Raw genomic sequence first — 8,951 nt, forward strand, 5'->3', positions numbered from 1 at the left:
CAAACTAAATCTATCTATCTATCTATCTATCTATCTATCTATCTATCTATCTATCTATCTATCTATCTATCTATCTATCTATCTATCTATCTATCTATCTATCTATCAAACTAAATCTATCTATCTATCTATCTATCTATCTATCTATCTATCTATCTATCTATCTATCAAACTAAATCTATCTATCTATCTATCTATCTATCTATCTATCTATCTATCTATCTATCTATCTATCTATCTATCTATCTATCAAACTAAATCTATCTATCTATCTATTTATCTATCTATCTATCTATCTATCTATCTATCTATCTATCTATCTATCTATCTATCTATCTATCAAACTAAATCTATCTATCTATCTATCAAACTAAATCTATCTATCTATCTATCTATCAAACTATATCTATCTATCAAACTAAATCTATCTATCTATCAAACTAAATCTATCTATCTATCTATCTATCTATCTATCAATCAAACTAAATCTATCTATCTATCTATCTATCTATCTATCAAACTAAATCTATCTATCTATCAAACTAAATCTATCTATCAAACTAAATCTATCTATCTATCTATCAAACTAAATCTATCTATCTATCTATCTATCTATCTATCTATCTATCTATCTATCTATCTATCTATCTATCTATCTATCTATCTATCTATCTATCTATCTATCTATCTATCTATCTATCTATCAAACTAAATCTATCTATCTATCAAACTAAATCTATCTATCTATCTATCTATCTATCTATCTATCTATCTATCTATCTATCTATCTATCTATCTATCTATCTATCTATCTATCTATCTATCTATCAATCAAACTAAATCTATCTATCTATCTATCTATCTATCTATCTATCTATCTATCTATCTATCTATCTATCTATCTATCTATCTATCTATCTATCTATCTATCTATCAAACTAAATCTATCTATCTATCAAACTAAATCTATCTATCTATCTATCTATCTATCAAACTAAATCTATCTATATATCTATCTATCAATCAAACTAAATCTATCTATCTATCTATCTATCTATCTATCTATCTATCTATCTATCTATCTATCTATCTATCTATCTATCAATCTATCTATCAATCTATCTATCAAACTATCAATCTATCTATCTATCTATCTATCACTTCTCATCTATCTATCTATCTCTTTCTTCTAATCTATCTCTTCAAATCTATCTATCTATCTATCTATCTATCTATCTATATATCTATCTATCTATCTATCTATCAAACTAAATCTATCTATCTATCAAACTAAATCTATCTATCTATCTATCTATCTATCAAACTAAATCTATCTATATTATCTATCTATCTATCTATCTATCTATCTATCTATCTATCTATCAAACTTTATCTATCTATCTATCTATCTATCTATCTATCTATCTATCAAACTAAATCTATCTCTATCTATCAAACTAAATCTATCTATCTATCTATCTATCTATCTATCTATCTATTTATCTATCTATATATCTATCTATCTATCTATCTATCAAACTAAATCTATCTATCTATCTATCTATCTATCTATCAAACTTTATCTATCTATCTATCTATCTATCTATCTAAATCTATCTATCTCTATCTATCTATCAAACTAAATCTCTCTATCTATCAAACTAAATCTATCTATCTATCTATCTATCTATCTATCTATCTATCTATCTATCTATCTATCTATCTATCTATCTATCTATCTAAATCTATCTAATCTATCTATCTATCTAAATCTATCTATCTCTATCTATCTATCAAACTAAATCCATCTATCTATCTATCTATCTATCTATCTATCTATCTATCTATCTATCTATCTATCTATCTATCTATCTATCTATCAAACTAAATCTATCTATCTATCTATCTATCAAACTAAATCTATCTATCTATCTATCAAACTTTATCTATCTATCTATCTAAATCTATCTATCTCTATCTATCTATCAAACTAAATCTATCTATCTATCTATCAAACTAAATCTATCTATCTATCTATCTATCTATCTATCTATCTATCTATCTATCTATCTATCTATCTATCTATCTATCAAACTTTATCTATCTATCTATCTAAATCTATCTATCTCTATCTATCTATCAAACTAAATCTATCTCTATCTATCAAACTAAATCTATCTATCTATCTATCTATCTATCTATCTATCTATCTATCTATCTATCTATCTATCTATCTATCTATCTATCTATCTATCTATCTATCTATCTATCTATCTATCTATCTATCTATCATAGCAACCACCAGATCACCCAAGCAACCACCTTGAACACCATGGCAACAGCACAGCAACCACACAGAGCACCCTAGCAACCGCATAGCAACCACCCAGAACAGCATAGCAACCTCCTAGAATATCCTAGCAACCTCATAGCAATACCCTAGCAACCACCCAAAGTACCTTAGCAACCGTATAACAACACCTTAGCAACCACCCGAGTACCCTAGCAACCATATAGCAACACCTTAGCAACCACCCCGAGTACCTTAGCAACTGTATAGCAAGACCTTAGCAACCGCATAGCAACACCTTAGCAACCACCCTGAATACCCTAGCAACAGCATAGCAACACCTTAGCAACCACCCCTAGTACCATAGCAACCGCATAGCAACCCCCTAGCAACCACCCCGAATACCCTAGCAACCGCATAGCAACACCTTAGCAACCACCCCTATTACCATAGCAACCGCATAGCAACATCCTAGCAACCATCCCGAATACCCTAGCAACCGCATAGCAACACCTTAGCAACCACCCCGAGTACCCTAGCAACTGCATAGCAACACCATAGCAACCAAACAGAGTGCCCTAGCAACCGTTTTGCAAGATCTATATCTCTTCATTAGAACATCGTAGAGACGTGGGGGTTGGTTTATATTGTCAAGTAGCCTTTGGAGTATGGTCATTGGTAGCTGCCAAGCCAGTCCCTAGCAACCAAACAGTACCCTAGCAACCGTTTTGCAAGATCTATATCTCTACATCAGAACATCGTGCAGACATGGGGGTTGGTTTATATTGTGAAGTAGCCTTTGGAGTAGCTTCACTGGTAGCTGCCAAGCCACTCCCTAGCAACCAAACAGTACCCTAGCAACCGTTTTGCAAGATCTATATCTCTGCATCAGAACATCGTACAGACATGGGGGTTGGTTTATATTGTCAAGTAGCCTTTAAAGTGTCGTCATTGGTAGCTGGCAAGCCACTCCCTAGCAACCAAACAGTACCCTAGCAACCGTTTTGCAAGATCTATATCTCTGCATCAGAACATCGTACAGACATGGGGTTTGGTTTATATTGTCAAGTAGCCTTTGGAGTGTCGTCATTGGTAGCTGACAAGCCACTCCCTAGCAACCAAACAAAGTACCCTAGCAACCGTGTTGCAAGATCTATATTTCTGCATCAGAACATCGTAGAGACATGGCGGTTGGCTGTTTTGACTCATGCTAGCAATCTGTACTTCCAACATGCTACACATGCTAGTGAATAGCTACATGCTAATATTGATTAGCTAAGTGCTAAAGTAGACTAACTATCTATCTATCTAAACTACTAAACTTAAACGTTCAAACTTCAAACTTTCAAACTTCAAACTTTTAAAACTACTTCAAACTTTCTGGACCAGCTTTTTCAAGCCATCTTAAAGTTTGTCTTCAAACTTTTTTATCTAGTTTGACTTGTTCCTCCTCAACTACGTTTATAAACATCATTTGTGTACAATATATATATATATTTTTTTTTTTCAGGATTCTTAATGAATAGAAAGTTCAAAAGAACAGTGTTTATTTGAAATCTAATCTTTTGTAACATTATAAATGTCTTTACTGTCACTTTTGATTGATTTAATGCATCCTTGCTGAATAAAAGTATTCATTTCTTTAATTTCTTTAAAAAAAAAAAAAAAATTCTTACTGACCCCAAACTTTTGAACGGTAGTGTAAAATGCTACAGAAGCTTTGTATTTCAGATAAATGCTGTTCTTTTGAACTTCCTATTCATTAAGAAATCCTGAAAAAAAAAGTACACAACTGTTTTCAACATTGAAAATAATAACAAATATTTCTTGAGGAACTAATCAGCATATTAGAATGATTTCTGAAGGATCATGTGACACTGAAGACTGGAGTAATGATGCTGAAAATTCAGCTTTGCCAACACGAGAATAAATTACTTTGTAAAATATATTCAAATAGAAAACAGTTATTTTAAATTGTAATAATTATTCACAATATTACTGTTTTTTTTTACTGTATTTTTAATTAAATAAATTAAGCCTTGGTGAGCAGACGAAACTTCTTTTAAAAACATTAAAAATCGTACCTATCCCAAACTTTTGAGCGGTAGTGTATATATATATATATATATATATATATATATATATATATATATATATATATATATATATATATATATATATATATATATATATATATATATATATATATATTTACAATACTACAATACAATACAAATTTAGTTCATTCCATCATGAAGGATTTTATTAAACAATTTTGTACGTTTTTATCCAATTTTATTACGTTTTTAGCTTCAGATTGAAGTTTATAATGTTGTGATTCATCTTGGTGTTTGTTGATTTGGTTCATGTGATTTTTAATGCCTAAAGAGAAAATATTTCCAAATCGAAGGTCCATCAGTTCGCTGTAGGTACTGATCTTCTTAGCTATGTTGGAATGCACTGCACACGAAGAGGACCTCATTTCAGCTCCACTCATGGTGCTTCAGACTGTACAAACAAATCAAGTTAATCTGTCCAAGCAGACTTAAAGTGCCTCCATCTTGAATTAACAACAGTGCTATTAGGTTTATTGTTTTCATTACCTTTGCTAGTAGTTCTCCAGTCCTCTGGAGTAAATTATTACTCAAGCAGAGGTTGGCTGTAAATTATTTAACATGCAACTGTTGATAGAAACCCTCGTTTTTAGGTGGCTCCCAGGCCTCTCATAAGAACATGATTCTAAGTACAATAATTTTTCAGCATCATTCTGTCACATAGTTCATAGTTCTCCGCCAGTCGCATCTCAGCAGAAGTTCTCATGAACATCGAGGATTAGCTGTTCTCTCCTGAGGATTCTGTTTGTCATATGGCCCATCTGAATTATTTTTGGGCTGGAAAGTCCACACCATCGGTTACATGCTGGCTGAGCCATTCGGAAGTGAGCATGACCAGCGCGATGAGATGATGTGTTTTCCCGTATACCCTATCCCTGGCATCCACTATAGACAGGACATGAATTTTAGGCCTAATTAGTCCTGCCTCAGTTCTACTAATAAAAAGCAGAAAGGCAAATAAAAATCATCCAAATGTATGAGCTAGTTAATAATTGCCTTTTCTGAGAGTTTTTCTTCATAATGGAAAGCACTCTTTCTTTGGTGGAGGAGATTGTGGCTATGACATGAACTTGAAAAATGAAGATCACTTCATGGTTCCCTCCCAGACAAAAAAAAAAAAAAAAGAAAGAGAAAGAACTGAAATTAATTCTGCAGTCAGTGTTGCCAAGTCTGTGGTCTTTCCGCGCAATTGGGCTAGATTTACACTGTTACACCGCAGTCTGCGGGTTGAAGAAACCCCCCCCATCCCAAACACCCCCACCATGGGAACTCCTATTTTTGTTCAGTTTGATTACTCTCTATATGTATTTTGTTTATGGTTCTGTGGTTGTTATTTTCTCCCCGTAATATTCTCCTGCTCGTGATATTCTCTTGCTGTGTTTCAATTATTGAATTAAAGACTGTTCTTTGTTATCGCAGATCGCCGTGCACTTGTTTCAGCTATACGTGACACCTGGTTTTTGATTGGGCTAGTTTCAGCTGTTATTGGGCAGGTTTTGAATAGCATTGGTTTTGTAACGCAAACCTGGCAACCCTGTCTGCAGTGCATTTTTTTAATGTCCCATTGGGACCGAGTGATCACATTAAGTAAAAACATTGGTCATGGATTCCTTGTCTAGTCTTATATTATTCAATTTATTGGACAAACCAAGTAAGGCTGAAACCCATCAACAAAATCCTTTTTAAAATCTTCTTTATGAAATATTGATTTGTTATAAATTTTTAGAGATACCCTAAGAAATCAAAATTGAAGTCTTGGCAGTGGGTCAATGTCTTTTAGCCTTTTGAACACATTTTTTTTTCAATGTTTCATTTATATACAAGTCTCAAAATACCCCATAGATTTTTTTTTTTAATAAATTTTTTTAACTGCCTATTTTGGGGCATCATTAACTATGCACCGATTCAGGCTGCGGCCCCTTTAAATCACGGGCTCCTTTTCGCTATTGTTCTTGCTTGCTAACCTAGTCTGATGATTCAGCTGTGCACAGATCCAGACGTTAATACTGGCTGCCCTTGTGTAATGCCTTGAACAGCTGGCATATGCAAATATTGGGGGCGTACATATTAATGATCTCAACTGTTACGTAACAGTTGGTGTTATGTTGAGATTCGCCTGTTTTTCGGAGGTCTTTTAAACAAATGAGATTTATATAAGAAGGAGGAAACAATGGAGTTTGAAACTCAATGTATGCCATTTCCATGTACTGAACTCTTGTTATTCAACTATGCCAAGATAAATTCAATTTTTGATTCTAGGGCACCTTTAACAGATACTAAAAGAAGCAAAAGTTTCATTTAAAGAAATAGTTCTCCCAATAATGACAACATTGGACCCCATTTCTATTACTGTATGGACAAATAAAATCTGAATGCAGGTTTTGAAATAATGGCAAAATGTTAATTTTTGGGTGAAATATCCTTTTACGGTCTAAGGTCATCAGGGAGCAATACTGTTGAGCTCAGCAAATAGCTTCATTTCACACCACATAAAACTCCACAGAGCGCCAGTAATGACTGGACTGGTATTGACCACTTTTCCCTGAATGAGAAATGTAGGAATGAGTGTTTGGGGGACTGAGAAAAATAAAAGTGAGACGAAAAGGGAGGCAAATGTATGAGCAATGTTCATTACAGAGTCTTGTGTCAGTGCATGCTTAATACATGATGATGGGTCTTCACTGATGTGTGGCATCAGCTATCTCCCAAGAGACTAGCAGCTGTTTCCTGCTGTTTCCTGCAAGTCATCCGTTGGTGCTCTGGCCGGGGATCATAGATAACCTCACAGATCATTGCAGTCAACGGACATGCGTCCTCCCCTTGCGTCAGAAAACAAATAAACACGGTTAGATCTGCTTTATGTGATTACAATGAAAACTTTCATGAGATTAAGCAGGCCACTGCTGCACACAGTCCTTCATGAGTCTCCTATCTTCATTACCATCATTGACGCTAATTACAGGATGGCATTCATTAGCATTAGTGTAACAGGGTAAATCTCATGGCAACATTTCCAGATCACATTTCACGGCAAAATCGAAATAAAATAAAATAAAATAAAATAAAATAAAATAAAATAAAATAAAATAAAATAAAATAAAATAAAATAAAATAAAATAATGAGCTTCCGGTGAGACAGCCATACGTATTCGACTTGTGTCTAAAAAGCATTAACTTCCACAACGTAGTACATAATGACATGATGTACTACGCGTTATAATGTAGGACATAGCATAGTACATCATGGCGTAACGTCATGTCATTGTGTACTACTTCGTGGAAGTTAACGCTTTTTAGATGCAAGTCGAACACGGTTATCTCATTATTTGGCTAAATAAGGATATTTTTCTTACACAAATGCATAGATTCACTTCGGAAGGCCTTTATTAACCCTCCAGAGCTGCGTGGAAGTACATTTAATGATCGATGGATGCACTTTTTTGGGCTTCAAATTCTTATCCTCCAATCATTTCCTTTATTAAGCTTGGAAGAGCTAGAATATTTTTAAAATATATTTCTGATTGTGTTTGACTGAAAGAACAAAAATCATACACACCTAGGATGATTTGAGGGTACGGAAGAGGATTAGGGCCAAGCAATAATAAAAAATTAAAACCATCTCGAGATTAAAGTTGTTAAATTTCAAGAAAAATCTCGTTAAATTTTGAGAAAAAAGTCGAAATAAAATGTTGAGAATAAACTCGTTAAATTAGGAGAAAAAAACTTGTTAAATTTCGAGAAAAAAGTCGAAATAAAATTTTGAGAATAAACTCATTAAATTAGGAGAAAAAAACTTGTTAAATTTCGAGAAAAAAGTCGAGATAAAATGTTGAGAATAAAGTCATTAAATAACGCAAAAAAAGTTGTTAAATTACGAGAACAAAGTCATTAAATTATGAGAAAGAACTCGTTAAATTTCAAGAAAAAAGTTGAGATAAAATGTTGAGAATAAAGTCATAATTTAACGAGTTTATTCTCAACATTTTATCTCGACTTTTTTCTCGAAATTTAATGACATTTTTCTCATAATTTAATGAATTTGTTCTCGTAATTTAACGACTTTTTCCCCATAATTTAACGAGTTTATTCTCAACATTTTATCTCGACTTTTTTCTCGAAATTTAATGACATTTTTCTCATAATTTAATGAATTTGTTCTCGTAATTTAACGACTTTTTCCCCATAATTTAACGAGTTTATTCTCAACATTTTATCTCGACTTTTTTCTCGAAATTTAATGACATTTTTCTCATAATTTAATGAATTTGTTCTCGTAATTTAATGACTTTTTCCCCATAATTTAACGAGTTTATTCTCAGCATTTTATCTTGACTTTTTTCTCGTAATTTAACGAGTTTATTCTCAGCATTTTATCTCGACTTTTTTCTCGTAATTTAACGAGTTTATTCTCAACATTTTATCTCAACTTTTTTCTCGTAATTTAATGAGTTTATTCTCAACATTTTATTTCGACTTTTTTCTCGAAATTTAACAACTTTAATCTCGAGATGGTTTTATTTTTTTATTATTGCTTGGCCCTAATCCTC

Source organism: Chanodichthys erythropterus, chromosome 18 (genome assembly GCF_024489055.1).
Source record: "Chanodichthys erythropterus isolate Z2021 chromosome 18, ASM2448905v1, whole genome shotgun sequence".
Taxonomy (NCBI): Eukaryota; Metazoa; Chordata; class Actinopteri; order Cypriniformes; family Xenocyprididae; genus Chanodichthys; species Chanodichthys erythropterus.